Below are 15472 nucleotides of genomic sequence, written 5' to 3'. Positions count from 1 at the left end.
TCCTTTTTACATTATACACCTGGGGATTATTTGAGTTCGTGCACTGTCTTACTTTTATAATTAAAAATAAAGATTAAAAACAGTTTATTTGACAAGTTAGTGAAAAGCAAAGTAGATAAATCAATTGAATACTTTGCTTAGAGAAGCTGTTTAGCACTGATTTCACAAGCCTATAATCAAAGCTTGATTCTATTTGAATTATTTGGAAGTAGTCATTGTTCTACGTATTCTCTGCCTTGTTTTCTGAAGTCCTTTCTTAAAAAAATTTACAAACTTATACAAATAACAGTTCATAATACCTTATTGTCCTCTTCCTCTGTAGAAAAAACCAAATATATACAATTGAGAAATAAAAAATAAAAATAAATAAATAAAAGGAAGGAAGGGAGAGAGGGGAGGGAAGGAGGGAGAAAGAGAGAAACAAGGAGAGAGAAAGAAGAAAGGAACAAGGAAGCGTAGTGCCCAGTGTTGTAGATTAAACATGGCCACAGATTATTTGCAGCAATTCCCATCAAGAAGTGGAGCTGGGACTTTCCTGGTGGTCCAGTGGCTAAGACTCCACGCTCCCAATGCAGGGGAACCGGGTTCGATCCCTGGTCAGGGAACTAGATCCCACATGCCACAACTAAAAGATCCCACATGATGCAAAGACGGTCCCTCAAGGGCAATGAAGATCCCGTGTGCCGCGAGTAAGACCCGGGACAGCCAAATAAATATTAAAAAAAAAAAAAAAAGAAATGGAGCTCATTTCCCCTCATTGTCTCAAAGACAATGCTGAGCAAAAAAAGACACAAAGCATATCACTATATTCTATTAATATGAAATTCAAAAACAGATAAAACTAACGTATGGGAATAGAAGTTAGAACAGTGATTATCTTTTTTTAAAATTAATTAATTTATTATTATTATTTTTTGGGGGCTGTGTTGGGTCTTCGTTGCTGTGCACGGGCTTTCTCTAGTTGCTGTGAGCAGGGGCTACTCTTTGTTGCGGTGCGCGGGCTTCTCATTGCAGTGGCTTCTCTTGTTGTGGAGCACGGCCTCTAGGCGTGTGGGCTTCAGTAGTTGTGGCGCATGGGCTCAGTAGTCGTGGCTCACGGGCTTAGCTGCTCCGCAGCATGTGGGATCTTCCCGGACCCGCGCTCAAACCCGCATCCCCTGCACTGGCAGGCAGATTCTTAACCACTGTACCACCAGGGAAGTCCCCAGTGATTATCTTTGAAGTCATTTTTGCAAAAGAGATTCTAGAGCATATTCAGTGTTTCCAGAGAAAACTGTCTATACGAGTATTTGAGGGGACAGCTTATAACTGATACGGTGATGGAAGCAGCTAATTGTGCTCCTGCCCATCCAGCCAACAGATGCTGCCAAACAGAGGCTTACCTCTACTTTAGGAAGGACATGCTCTAACCCCTGCACTGGTTTGTACAGCCTGGCCCTCTGTGGCTGCATGACCAAGTCAGTGCCTTTAGTTTAGAACCTCATCATTTTCCACTGCACTTACCACAAAACACACTGTGACAAGGGTGATCTTTGAAAAATACAAATGTGACAGCATCACTCTCCCACACCCATACCATACATACACATCCCTCTTCCTCCTTAAAATCCTTCAAAGACTCCCCAGTGCCTATAAATTCTGCACTCCCTATCAGGGTACTTAAGTTCGTTTATAATCTAGTCCCTGACTACCTTTTTTTTTTTCTCTCTCTCTCTCTCTATATATATATCCTGAGTTCCATAACGAATTACTTATAGTTGAACTGTAAAGCACCTCATCTCAGTATGTTTGGGTATACAGTTGACCCTTGAACAATGAGGAGGTTAAGGACGCCAACGCTCCCCACAGTTGAAAATCCGAGTATAACTTATAATCAGCCCTCAGTATCCGCAGTCCCCCCTGTATCTGGGATTCTATAGATTTGACCAACCACAGATCATGTAACACTGTAGTATTTACTATTGAAAAACCTCCATGTTGTTCAAGGCTCAACTATGTAATGCATCCTCTATCTAAAACAGCAGTTCTCAAAATGCGGTACCAGGAGGTCTATGAGGTGAAAGTGTTTTCATAATAACAAGATGTTATTTGCCTTTTCCACAACGGTGATAAAAGCAATATAGGTATAACTGCTAGTGCCTTAGCATAAATCAAGGCAGGGGCATCAAACTATACTAGTAATATCATCTTCTCCACCACTCCACATTTGGAGTTTAAAAAGGAAAAGATAAATTTTACTTGTGAATATCCTTGATAAACCAGTAAAATTCAATAATTTTATTAAATTTCCAACTTTGAGTATGTCTTTTTAATATTCTAAGTGTCAAAATGGGAAGTAAGTATAAAGCACTTCTCCCGCTTTATAATAATCATACAATAATTGTCTCAAGGAAAAGCAACTGAGCTACAAGCTGAACTAGCTGCTTTTTTCATGGAATACTATTATTTCTTTTTTTTAAATTAATTTTTATCGGAGTATGGTTGTTTACAATGTTGTGTTACAATTATTTCTTTTTTTTTTTTTTTTTTTGCGGTACGCGGGCCTCTCACTGTTGTGGAGCACAGGCTCCGGACGCACAGGCTCAGCGGCCATGGCTCACGGGCCCAGCCGCTCCGCGGCATGTGGGATCTTCCCAGACCGGGGCACGAACCCGTGTCCCCTGCATCGGCAGGCAGACTCTCAACCACTACGCCACCAGGGAAGCCCTATTATTTCTTAAGTAAACAACTGACAGGCAAACTATGGTTATTCAGACTTGAGTATGTACAATATTTTCACGAAAAGGAACAAAGTGAGCCTATGACTTCAAAGAAAACAAATGAAAGTATTTGTTGCAAATGATAAAATTCAAACTTTAGCTAAAGTCAGAATTTTGAAAACATGTATCCCCTATGAGCTTGATGGCTTCTCAATACTTTAAGACTTTCCTGATGAAATGGTAGTGGTATTAATGAATGTGATTTTTAAAAACTGTGTAATTAACTGTATCAAACACTTGGAAGATCTGAATAACCAAATGAGACAATATTTTCCAACTGATTAATTTATGATGTTTCAAAATCATACATGGGTAAAAGATCCATTCAACATACTAGACAAACGAATTTTAATGTCATCAAGTACAAAAGCTCATTAATATAGTTTCATATTAATGAAACCATACAACTAACCTACACTGCAACTAACCTTTAAGAAACTACCACTTATTGAGTTTGGGTATAATATCAAAGAATACCCACAATTACCTAAAGAAGATATTAAAATACTTCTGTCTTTTTCAACTACATATATCCAAGCCTGGATTTTCTTCATATACTTCAACCAAAATGACATATTGCAACAGACTGAATGCAGATGGAGATACAAGAATACAGCTATCTTCCAATAAGCTAGACATCAGAGACTTGTAAAAATATAAAACAATGTCCCTCCTTCTTCTCACTAAATCTTTTCTGTTTTAAAAATTAGTTTTTTCGGGCTTCCCTGGTGGCACAGTGGTTGAGAGTCCACCTGCCGATGCAGGGGACACGGGTTCGTGCCCCGGTCCGGGAAGATCCCACATGCCGCGGAGCGACTGGGCCCGTGAGCCATGGCCGCTGAGCCTGCACGTCCAGAGCCTGTGAGGCCACAACAGTAAGAGGGCTGCGTACCGCAAAAAAAAAAAAAATGCTGGAGAGGGTGTGGAGAAAAGGAAATCCTTCTATCCTATTGGTGGGAATGTAAATTGGTACAGCCACTACAGAAAACAGTATAGAGGTTCCTCATAAAACTAAAAATAGAGTTGCATTATGATCTAGCAATTCCATTCCTGGGCATATACCTGGAAAAAACTATAATCCAAAAATATACATGCACCCCTATATTCATAGCAGCATCATTTACAATAGTCAAGACATGGAAACAACTTAAATGTCCACTGACAGATGAATGGATAAAGAAGATGTGGCATACACACACACACACACACACACACACACACACACACACACACACACAAATGGAATACTACTCAGCCATAAAAAAGAATGAAAAAATGCCCTTTGCAGCAATGTAGATGGACCTAGAGATTATCGTACTAAGTGAAGTACAAATACCATAAGATATCACTGGTATGTGGAATCTAAAATATGACACAATGAACTTATCTACAAAACAGAAAAAGACTCATAGAGAACAAACTTGTTGTTGCCAAGGTGGAGGAGAGATGGACTGGGAGCCTGGGATTAACAGATGCAAACTATTATATAAAGAATGGATAAACAACAGGGTCCTAGTGTACAGTACAGGGAACTCTATTCAATATCCTGTAATAAACCATAATAGAAAAGAATATGAAAAAGTATATATGTGTGTGTGTATATAACTGAGTCACTTCACTGTACAGCAGAAATTAACACAACATTGTAAATCAACTATACTTCAATAAATTTTTTTACAAATTAGTTTTTTTAGGACTTCCCTGGTGGTCCAGTGGTAAACAGTCCACCTTCCAATGCAGGGGATGTGGGTTCAATCCCTGGCTGGGGAACTAGGATCCCACATGCCACAGGGCAACTAAGCCTGTGTGCCACAACTACTGAGCTCGCAAGCCTCAACTAGAGAACCTGTGTGCCACAAACTATTAGCGCCCACGTGCTCTGGAACCCACGCACCACAACTACAGAGCCCATGTGCCCTGGAGCCTGTGTGCCACAACTAGAAAAGAGAAGCCCTGCATGCCACAACTACAGAGAAGCCCACGTGCTGCAATGAAAAGATCCTACATGCCTCAACAAAGATCCCACGTACCACAACTAAGACCCGACACAGCCATAAATAAATAAGAAATAACAGAACTATTAAAAAATTAGTTTTTTCAGTAAAAAGTACATTATAAAAAATTGCGGGGGCTCCCTTGGTGGCTCAGTGGTTGAGAGTCCGCCTGCCGATGCAGGGGACATGGGTTCGTGCCCCAGACCGGGAAGATCCCACATGCCGCGGAGCGGCTAGGCCCGTGAGCCATGGCCGCTGAGCCTGCGCGTCCGGAGCCTGTGCTCTGCAATAGGAGAGGCCACAACAGTGAGAGGTCCGCATACCGCAAAAAAAAAAAAAAAAAAAAAATTGGTCAGAAGAACTGAATAGGCAATTTTCCAAAGAGGAAATGTAAATGGCCAACAGGCACATGAAAAGATGCTCAACAGCGCTAGTCATCAGAGAAATTAAAATCAAAACCACAATGAGATATCACCTCACACCTGTCAAAATGGCTATCATCAAAAAGAACACAAATAACAAATGTTGGCAAGGATGTGGAGAAAAGGGAACCCTTGTACATTGTTGCTGGGAATGTAAATTGGTGTAGCCACTGTGGAAAAACAGTATGGAGGTTCCTCAAAAAACTAAAAACAGAACTACCATATGACCCAGCTATTCCACTCCTGGGTACACATACAGAAAAAACAAAAACACTAATTTGAAAAGATACATGCACCCCAATGTTCATAGCAGCATTATTTACAACTGCCAAGACATGGGAGCAACCTAAGTGTCCATCAAATGATGAATGGATAAAGTGTGTCTGTGTGAATGTATATATATATACACACACACACACGCACACACACACAATGGAATACTACTCAGACATAAAAAAGAACAAAAATTTGCCATTTGCAGCAAAGTGGATGGACTTGGAGGGCATTATGCTAAGTGAAATAAGTCAGACAAAAAAAGAATGGCAAATAGTATATTAAATCACTTATATGTGGAACCTAAAAAATACAACAAACTAGTGCACATAAAAAAGAAGCAGACTCACAGATATAGAGAACAAACCAGTGGTTACCGTAGGGGGGATGGGGGTGGGCAAGAGCAGGCAATATAGGGGTGGGAGAGCAGGAGGTAGGAACTGTTGGGTGTAAGATACGCTACAAGGACGTATCGTACAATACAGAGAATACAGCCAATATTTTGTAGTAACTGTAAATGGAGTGTAACCTTTAAAAAATGTATAAAAAATTAGTGTGTTATATATACTAATACGTAAGGAGTTTATTATTTTTAATAAACATTTAAATATTTTCTTAGTTTTAATTTCTAACACAGTAAATACTGGCAAATATAACCCCACATAAATAAAAGTTCTTTAGAGTCTGTAATAACTTTTTGAAGAGTTAAAAGGTCAGACACCCAAAATTTGAGAACTACTCATCTAGAATTTCCCCTGCCCCATTTGTCCTTCAAGGCTCTGCTCCTCCAGAAAGCCTTCCCTGAGAGTTTAGGTAAAGTTAATCTGCTACAGTTGCTTACAGTGGAACACAAAAGACTGTACTGGTTCATAGGCACTCAGTTAACTGTTGAATGAACAAGGCTAGGCTGAGTGCACCTGCTGCCAAATATACATGTACGAAAACATTTCAAAGTTGTTATTTTGTATATATCCACCACGACTAAAACCTCACTCTCAAATCTTGAAACAACTGCTGGTGGAAATGTAAACTTCATATATCTTTGGAAGGCATTTTTACAATGTCTATAAAAATTCCAAAGTATACACCTTTAGAAAATTATCTTACTGATATTACAAATATGCAAAATGACATATGTACAAGGTTATTCATGCTGCACTATTTGTAACTGAGAAAAAATCAAAATGCCCTTTAATAGAAGAATGATAAACAATACATACATAGCCCATATTATACTGTACAGACATAAACAAGAATAAGGAAATTCAACTTACAACAACACATATAACTTGATGTATGTGTAAGAAAAGAGTAAGACAGAACCATTTCTGTAAAAAGGAAGAAAAGAAGATACATACATATTTACATGTATGTGTATATTTTATGCTTATAAGCACACAGGATGCACAAAAACTGGTAATACTAGTTGCCCCTGGAATGAGGAACTGACTGGTTTTCATTGTAGGAACAAGAAGAAAACTTCACTCTACTTTTTTCTATACTTAGAATTTTGTACCATGTAAATGTGACACCAATCCAAAAAGTAAATCTAAAAATATGTAAGAATCTTCATTTCACATAAAGAATAACTTCTCATCTTTCTTTTTCTAGCCTCAAAAAAGTCAATCCCCAATTTTTAAAATTTTTTTTAAATTTATTTTATTCAAGTGTAGTTGATTTACATTGTTTTGTTAATTTCTGTTGTACAGCAAAGTGATTCAGTTATATACATACAATACATTCTGTTTTTTTATTATTTACCTTTATTATTATAATTATTTTTTACAATACGTTCTTTTTCATATTCTTTTCCATCATGGTTTATTGCAAGATATTAAATATAGTTCCCTGTGCTATACAGTAGGACCTTGCTGTTTATCCATCCTATATATAACAGTTTGCATCTGCTAATCCCAAACTCCCAATCCATCCCTCCCCCTGGCCCTTGGCAACCACAAGTCTGTTCTCTATGTCTATGAGTCTATTTCTGTCCTGTAGATAGGTTCATTTGTGCCATATTTTAGATTCCACATATAAGTGATATCATACGGTATTTGTCTTTCCCTTTCTGACTTACCTCACTTAGGATGATAATCTCTAGCTGCATTCATGTTACTGCAAATGGCATTATTTTGTTCTTTTTTTTTTTTTTTTTTTTGCAGTACGCGGGCCTCCCACCGCTGCGGCCTCTCCCGCTGTGGAGCACAGGCTCCGGACGCGCAGGCCCAGCGGCCATGGCTCACGGGCCCAGCCGCTCCGCAGCCTGCGGGATCCTCCCTGACCAGGGCACGAACCTGTGTCCCCTGCGCCGGCAGGCAGACCCCCAACCACTGCACCACCAGGGAAGCCCTATTTTGTTCTTTGTTATGGTTGTGTAGTATTCCATTATACACGTGTACCACATCTCCTTTATACATTCACCTGTCAATGGACATTTAGGTTGTTTCCATGTTTTGGCTATTGTGAATAGTGCTGCTATGAACATAGAGGTGCACGTATCTTTCTGAATTATAGCTTTGGCAGGGTATATTCCTAGGAGTGGGACTGCTGGATCATATCACCATACACACAATGGAATATTACTCAGCCATAAAAAAGAACGAAATCCTGCCATCTGCAGGAACATGGATGGACTTAGAGAATATTGTTAGTGAAATAAGTCAAAGAGAGAAAGACAAATACTGTATGATATCACTTATATGTGGACTCTAAAAAATAATACAAATGGGGGGGTGGGGGAGGGTTCGATTGGAAGTTTGGGACTAGGAGATGCAAACTATTATATAGAATGGATAAACAACAAGGTCCTATTGTAGAGCACAGGTAACTATATTTAATATCCTATAATAAACCATAATGGAAAAGAGTATGAAAAAGAATATATATTCATGTATACTTGAATCACTTTGCTGTACACCAGAAACTAACATAATATTGTAAATCAACTATACTCCGATTAAAAATAAAAAATTAAAAATAAATAAAAATTTAAAATAATAGAAATAAATGTATATGCAAAACAGAAACAGACTCACAGATATAGAAAACAAACTAGTGGTTACCAAAGGGGAGAGGAGGAAATTAAGGGTAGGGAATTAAGAGATACAAACTACTATGTATAAAATAGATAAGCAACAAGGATATATTGTATAACACAGGGAATTATAGCTGTTATGTTGTAATAACTTTTAATTGAGTATAATCTGTAAAAATACTGAATCACTATGCTGTACACATGAAACTAATAAAATACTGTAAGTCAACTATATGACAACAACAACAAAAAAAGGACTTCCCCAGTGGTCCACTGGTTAAGAATCCGCCTTCTAATGCAGGGGACGCAGGTTTGATCCCTGGTTGGGGAACTGAGATTCCACATGCTGTGGGGCAACTAAGCCTGTGCGCCACAACTACTAAGCCCGCACACCTCAACTAGAGAGCCCACGTGCTGCAAACTACAGAACCCACATGCTCTGGAGCCCACATGCCACAACTACAGAGCCCATGCGCCACAACTAGAGAAGTTTGTGTGCCACAATGAAGAGCCCACGCGTTGCAAAGAAAGATCCCGCATACTGCAACAAAGAAGATCCCATGTGCCGCGACAAAAGACCCAACGCAGCCAAAAAAAAAAAAGAAAGAAGATACCCACTAAGAAGCCTTTAAATTAACTGTGTTAAGTGGTTAACTAGTGATTCTAGGGTAGGGTCAGTATCTTCACCTTTTACCTTGTATACTTTTGAATTATTTAAATTTCTTACAATGATTACATATTACTTTTGCAATTTGAAAAATGTAAATCTATAAGATTGAAGATATGGAACTTAAAAATCTACAGTCCTGACTTTCAATTAGACATGTTGATGTGAACTTGTGATACACTTTCTTTCAAAAGAAAGATACCATTTTCCTAGCCTTGTTCATTAAAAACAGCAAGAAACAATGAACAACCCACTAATCAATGAGTACCTCTTGCACCCAGACTGAGGCCTCTAAACATCATTTCCCAACAAAGGGGCAATGGCTGTTAGATGCCCAGGAATGGAAACGTAAAAGAGGATCTCAGAATATCAGGTCAGACCAGAAAACAAAGAAACAATCAAAGACTAGGAGGATCATACCAAGAGGACACTGCAGGGAATTACCTGGTAGTCCAATGGTTAGGACTCCATGCTCTCACTGCCAAGGGCCCGGGGTTCAATCCCTGGTTGGGAACTAAGATCCCACAAGCCACGTAGCATGGCCAATAAATAAATATATTAATTATTTACTTTTTTAAAAAAAGGACATTGGAGCCAACTTGAAGAGGTCCCCATTTGCCACTATCAGTTAATCAGTGAGATATCAATAAGAATAAAAAAAGAAATTGACTGAAACCCATAAATATATTTAAATTGGTGAGTTCATAATGACAATTTAAAAAAAAACTAATCAGCCACCTTTGCAGGATGTTAGTGAACAAATTCATTATTTTGAAAATGGCAATGACTGTTAATTAAAATAAAGACTCAAAGCATTTGTCTCACCTTTCCTGTGCAAGATATACCTGAAAGTAACCAAGTAAGTGATGAGGGAAGTATCTCTTTATAAAAGTATTCCACCTAAAATAAATTTTAAAATAATACAACTTCAATATCACCATTTTGTAATCACTAATCAAATTCAATAAAGGATGTAGACAATGATCATTAATGACTGCTGACATCATGAAAATTAGACTAACAGACATCACACACTTCCTCCTAATGGAAGTACACTATAAAGTATTCAAGCCAAAAACACTGAATCTGAATCTGATCAAGTCTCTAGATATAACTGCCCATTTGAAGGAAATACAAAGTACAGGGAAATATGTTAAATGACACCACTATGATGTCAATCACCAAATCCACTAGTGGGAAACTACTGGACGGATGACCCAGATTCTTCAACAAATACACCGGGGGAAGAAAAAAAGGAGAGAGGAGAAATTTTTCAGATTAAATGATTTTTAAAGATATATCGACCAACTACAAGGTACAGATTTTATTTGGATCCTATTTTAAACAAACAGGCTGTTTAAGAAATATGATACAATCAGGGAAATATGAACACCAGATATTTAATATTAAGGAATTATTGTTAATTGTTTTAGAAGTGTAAATGGTACTGAGGGACTTCCCTGGTGGCACAGTGGTTAAGAATCCATCTGCCAATGCAGGGGACACAGGTTCAAGCCCTGGTCTGGGAAGATCCCACATGCTGCGGAGCAACTAAGCCTGTGTGCCACAACTACTCAGCCTGTGCTCTAGAGCCCACGAGTCACAACTACTGAGCCCACGCACTGCAACTACTGAAGCCCACGCACTGCAACTACTGAAGCCCGCGCACCTAGAGCCTGTGCTACGCAACAAGAGAAGCCACCAAAATGAGAAGCCCGCACACCGCAATGAAGAGTAGTCCCCGCTCGCCATAACTAGAGAAAGCCCGCGCGGAGCAACGAAGACCCAACACAGCCAAAATAAATAAATAAATAAATAAAAATTTAAAAATAAATCGTATTGATATTATGTTTTTTTAAAGTCCTTATTATTCAGGGTATATACTGAAATATTTAGTGACGAAATATTACATCAGATTTCCTTCAAGATAATCAGGAAAGGGGAGCCCAGTTCAATTCCTACCTCATCCCTACCTTTCTATATTGATTTCTCTCTTTTCTTTTACATTTGTTTGTGCTGCACAATTAAATGTAACTAAGTTTTACAGCATTCCATCTATAATACAGAATCTAATCCATTATATCTACTGTTGTTTTGTTCAAGTTTTATCTCCACCACTAGCCAGTAAGGTCTTTTAATGCACACAAAATATTTTTGATCCCACAACCCACAATGGTGCTAAGCCTTCTAATGGTCCCAAGTACCTAATCTGACACTCAAGGTGTCTCTGAAAAACCCTGGGACCTACGGAAAAATGCATTATTCTTCCTTGTCACCCAAAGGGCTACTTTGTGCTAAAATTTAAGTTTTAACCATAGTAAAAGAATATAATATTATCTTATTCAAATTTAACAGGGGTTCCTTTTATAACATCAAAATGCTAAGTCTTCAGCAAGTTAGGGCAAGCTAATAAGCACAAGCTTTTCCTCCCAGAGTTCAAATGGGAACTTGAGTATTTATACTCTTTCGCAGAAACAAACTTAAATAGAAATTTTATTATCTAAGTGATTGATTAAATACACTGAAGTTATTTAATAAAAGCTTCAGCTGTAATGTAAAAAGAGAGCTTACCGAAAGGAAGAGTCACAAAGCCCCGGAAAAAAAGAACTCACTACCTAACTGGCGACCAATAGCACTGGAGAACAAGTCTACTGGAGTACTTACAAGTTTTCAGAGTTGATTTATAGCCCCTTTATCCTTTTTAAAAAAAATTTTTTTTTAATAAATAAATTTATTTATTTATTACTGCATTGGGTCTTCGTTGCTGCGTGCAGGCTTTCTCTAATTGCAGCATGCAGGCTTTCTCTAATTGAGGCGAGCAGGGGCTACTCTTCATTGCGGTGCATGGGCTTCTCACTGCGGTGGCTTCTCTTGTTCATAGGCACTAGGCACATGGGCTTCAGTAGTTGGGGCACATAGGCTCAGTAGTTGTGGCTCGCAGGCTCTAGAGCTCAGGCTCTGTAGTTGTGGCGCACAGGCTTAGTTGCTCCGTGGCATGTGGGATCTTCCTGCACCGGGGATTGAACCCATGTACCCTGCACTGGCAGGCAAACTCTTAACCACTGGGTCACCAGGGAAGCCCCAAAAATGTTTTAAAATAATTGATTTTTTTCCCTCTAATCATAAAAGAAATCCATGTTATTTATAAATAGAGATAAACAAAAAAGAAAATAAAAACCATCCCACTACCTCCTTCATAACATTTTGTTTTACTAAACAGTAAGTCCTTTGAGGGCAGCTCATTTCCCCAAGCAACACAGGAAATTGTGTTCTACAGCTCTCTATGGAAGCCCTAAGGGGAAGGAAAGAGGAAAAACCCATGGGCTTTAATTCAATGAGAGTAACACGTAGATTTGTCTTTCAAGTTTTTTTACATTTCACCATTTATATAAATCCAGGGTCAGAAAAAAAAATTACATTCCACTCTTATGGAATTTTCTTGGTTTATAATAATTTGGGGGGCATTTTTTCCAGTGTCCTCAAAATTTCTTACTATAGCAGCAGCAAAGTCTTACACTTTGAATTGGCAAGTCGGGTAGTAAACATTTCATATTCACTCTATGTAAAGTCTGTCCCTATTTTAACTTATATTTAAATTAGTTACTCAAAGTACCATTCCATTTATCTGTTATTTCTTATGTTGAGGTCCTACCCAACTCCATCAACAGATTTTTCTTATTTCATGTAGTTAAGTGTACACTGAATAACTAAGTTTCTCCTCAAAATATCATACACTAGTCTGAATCTACACATATGCAAAACAATTCTAGTGTCATGAAATTCACCCACAAGTACCCAACTGTAATGCTCACCGGATCTCTAACTCAGATGTACTGCCTCATCGATCCAGGCGAAGTATAATAACTGTACTTATCAAGTATAATTTGAAGAGACATTGGAGAAAGCAGAGTAGATAGCCTCCGGCAATTCACCTAGGAGGGGAAAAAAATTATCCCTTTCACCACCCAGAGTCTAGGCTCTAACAAGTTTTCAGCAACAGTCAAATAAAATTCTCAGAACAGTTTTGACTTTTCACTGGACTCTGTGTCTTAATTAAGCAGTCTGAGTGACAGCGCAAAGATGAATTTGAAGCTACTTTTCTTCTTCCTTACTCCAAAAAGCCAAATACTGTCTGTCTTAACTATTCAAATCCCCAGAGATTTCAATTCTGCAGGAGCTCTACATGGTTCTAAATTTAGCCAAATAATAGAAATAGTTGGAAGGCATGCAATTCATTTTAATATCTGCACCTTTATGTTGCCAGGCAGCTAATTTTTAAAGTAGTCTTAGAGCAGTCCTCCACATAAAAGAAGAAATATATAAGCCATGTAATCAACTGATAGGTTAGTAATTGTGTTAAAATATTACCTATAACTTCTGTAAGTGACCAACATCACCCCTCCAAAAATATATTCTATATTTCTTACACAGGGATAGAGTTTTAAATATTTCAACAAAACATGGGACTTCCCTGGCAGTCCAGTGGTTAAAACTCTGTGCTTCCAAAGCAGGGGGCGTGGGTTTGATCCCTGTCGGGGAACTAAGATCCTGCATGCCTTGCCGTGTAGCCAACAACAACAACAATACCATGTTAATAGCAAATCACTTTCCTTACAGCTTATTTATGTTTCTACTTCAAAGGAACATATAGATAGGTTTAAGGAGTTTCACCTTCAATGCAAAATGTTTTTGTACACTTTGCTATACAGCACAAATCAGCACAACATTTAAATCAACTATACTTCAATAAAAAAAAAAAAAAAAGGGGAAAAAAAGTTTTTGTACAAAGGACTGACATGTCTCATTTCACGTAGAGTCCCAGAGCGGGACATTCTCAAGCTGTTGGACCATAAGTGACCAGGGTATACCAGATCCCAATTCTAAGGATCTAGTTTGCATTTTCTAAAACATCAGACCTCATAAGGAGCCATAAAACCATACTCCAGCATAAATGTTCAATACAATAAACACCTTAATTTCATGTCAGTTTCCTAGACTGCGTTTATAGATCAATGTGTAAAACATATGTGCAGATGAATACAAGATGCAGGTTCAAAGCACAAAGTATAAAAGACCTGGATTAGAACTTTCCCTATCTAAGGAGATTTTAATTCACAGAGCTGAAAATAACAAAGAGGGAAACAACTCAAGTGACTATACCACAGAAAGAAAAAGCCTGGATTACATAAGAGTAATAAGAAGGATACGAATACTTATTTTCACCTTCACATGTCACCACTAAGTTAGGAGAAGAAAAAACAATACAATGCCAATTTTCTGCAAAACATCCCATCTCCTATGGCAAGTCATCAGCACTGCCTATATATAACTCACTTCATTCTGAGAAGTAATTCAATTTAGACACTTTATCAAATAATTCTGGGAAGACATAGAAGGGTCTTAGATCTGGAATCCACTCTTATTTTTTGTACTGGAAATAACTGCTCCCATAAAGATAGCGAAGGATAGATAAGTAAGAATGAGAAGCAGTTCCCCTTCAAAGGAACCATTCCCCACCAAAGGTATCAGGGTTCCTTGCAGAAGTGACTGATTCCAGGTTTGTAAAGTACAAAGCGAGCCCAAAATACCTTGTTGTGCCAGGATGTAAGGAAGTCCTCAAAACTTGACTGAGACAAGTCAAAAAGGCATAGGAGTTAGTTTGAAGGGGCTCCCACTGACCAAAGTGACAATTGTTGTATGTATAATACTAAGTATTGTCAGTATTTTTTTAAGTGCTTTTCCTTACTGAAAAAAAAAAATGGAAAAGAACAAAAATACACATACACACAAACCCCAAAGCTCTGAAATTAAGCATTAACAAACCAGGTTCATGATATATGATCAGCATCCAAAAACCCAACTATAAACAATGCCAAGCAGTGCTCCTCAGTATTATTTTTGCAATTGTTAGTCATGTTAAGCATCAAGAAAAAGAAAACACATCATTGCACATTACAGCCACCCCCCCAAAACAAGGTTAAAATTTTGACACTAGAGAATTGAATAATGTTTGATGCTATACCACAAACAGCTTTTGATGTATATCCCATGTGAAAAAGTCTTTACACATATATGACATATTTTTAATATTGATAAAGGATTGTAACATATTGAATTTTTTAAAATACCAAACCTATAGTGATCCTCAAAAACAAAAAACGGGAGAAATAAAGTTCTTCTTTGTAGAATAACGCCAACTAGTAAATGTAGAAGGAATGACAGACTCAACATTTTGCAACCACCAATGTAATAACTAATTCAGACAAGGATCATCAACGAATGTTACCACCACTGGGCAAAACGCAGAGGAAGAGTCATACCAT

The 15472-nt window shown here is 38.0% G+C and overlaps 1 protein-coding gene across 3 annotated transcripts in view; it reads right to left on the bottom strand.

Moving 5' to 3' along the window:
- Positions 1 to 15472, bottom strand: part of R3HDM2 (R3H domain containing 2) — a 148218-nt gene that overhangs the window by 113165 nt on the left and 19581 nt on the right. Inside the window, exon 1 of one of the 3 annotated variants that reach the window (XM_060165803.1) lies at positions 12962 to 12979. The exons of the other annotated variants lie outside the window; for them this stretch is intronic. The gene's annotated coding sequence lies outside the window, so the exon portion shown is untranslated. Of the gene's footprint in view, positions 1 to 12961; positions 12980 to 15472 lie in introns of those variants that run through there. 3 annotated transcript variants of the gene reach the window in all.

The sequence above is a fragment of the Lagenorhynchus albirostris genome, chromosome 11 (assembly GCF_949774975.1).
Source record: "Lagenorhynchus albirostris chromosome 11, mLagAlb1.1, whole genome shotgun sequence".
NCBI classification, from domain to species: domain Eukaryota; kingdom Metazoa; phylum Chordata; class Mammalia; order Artiodactyla; family Delphinidae; genus Lagenorhynchus; species Lagenorhynchus albirostris.
Note: the sequence above shows the minus strand (reverse complement) of the source record. Positions and strands in the feature narration are given on the sequence as shown.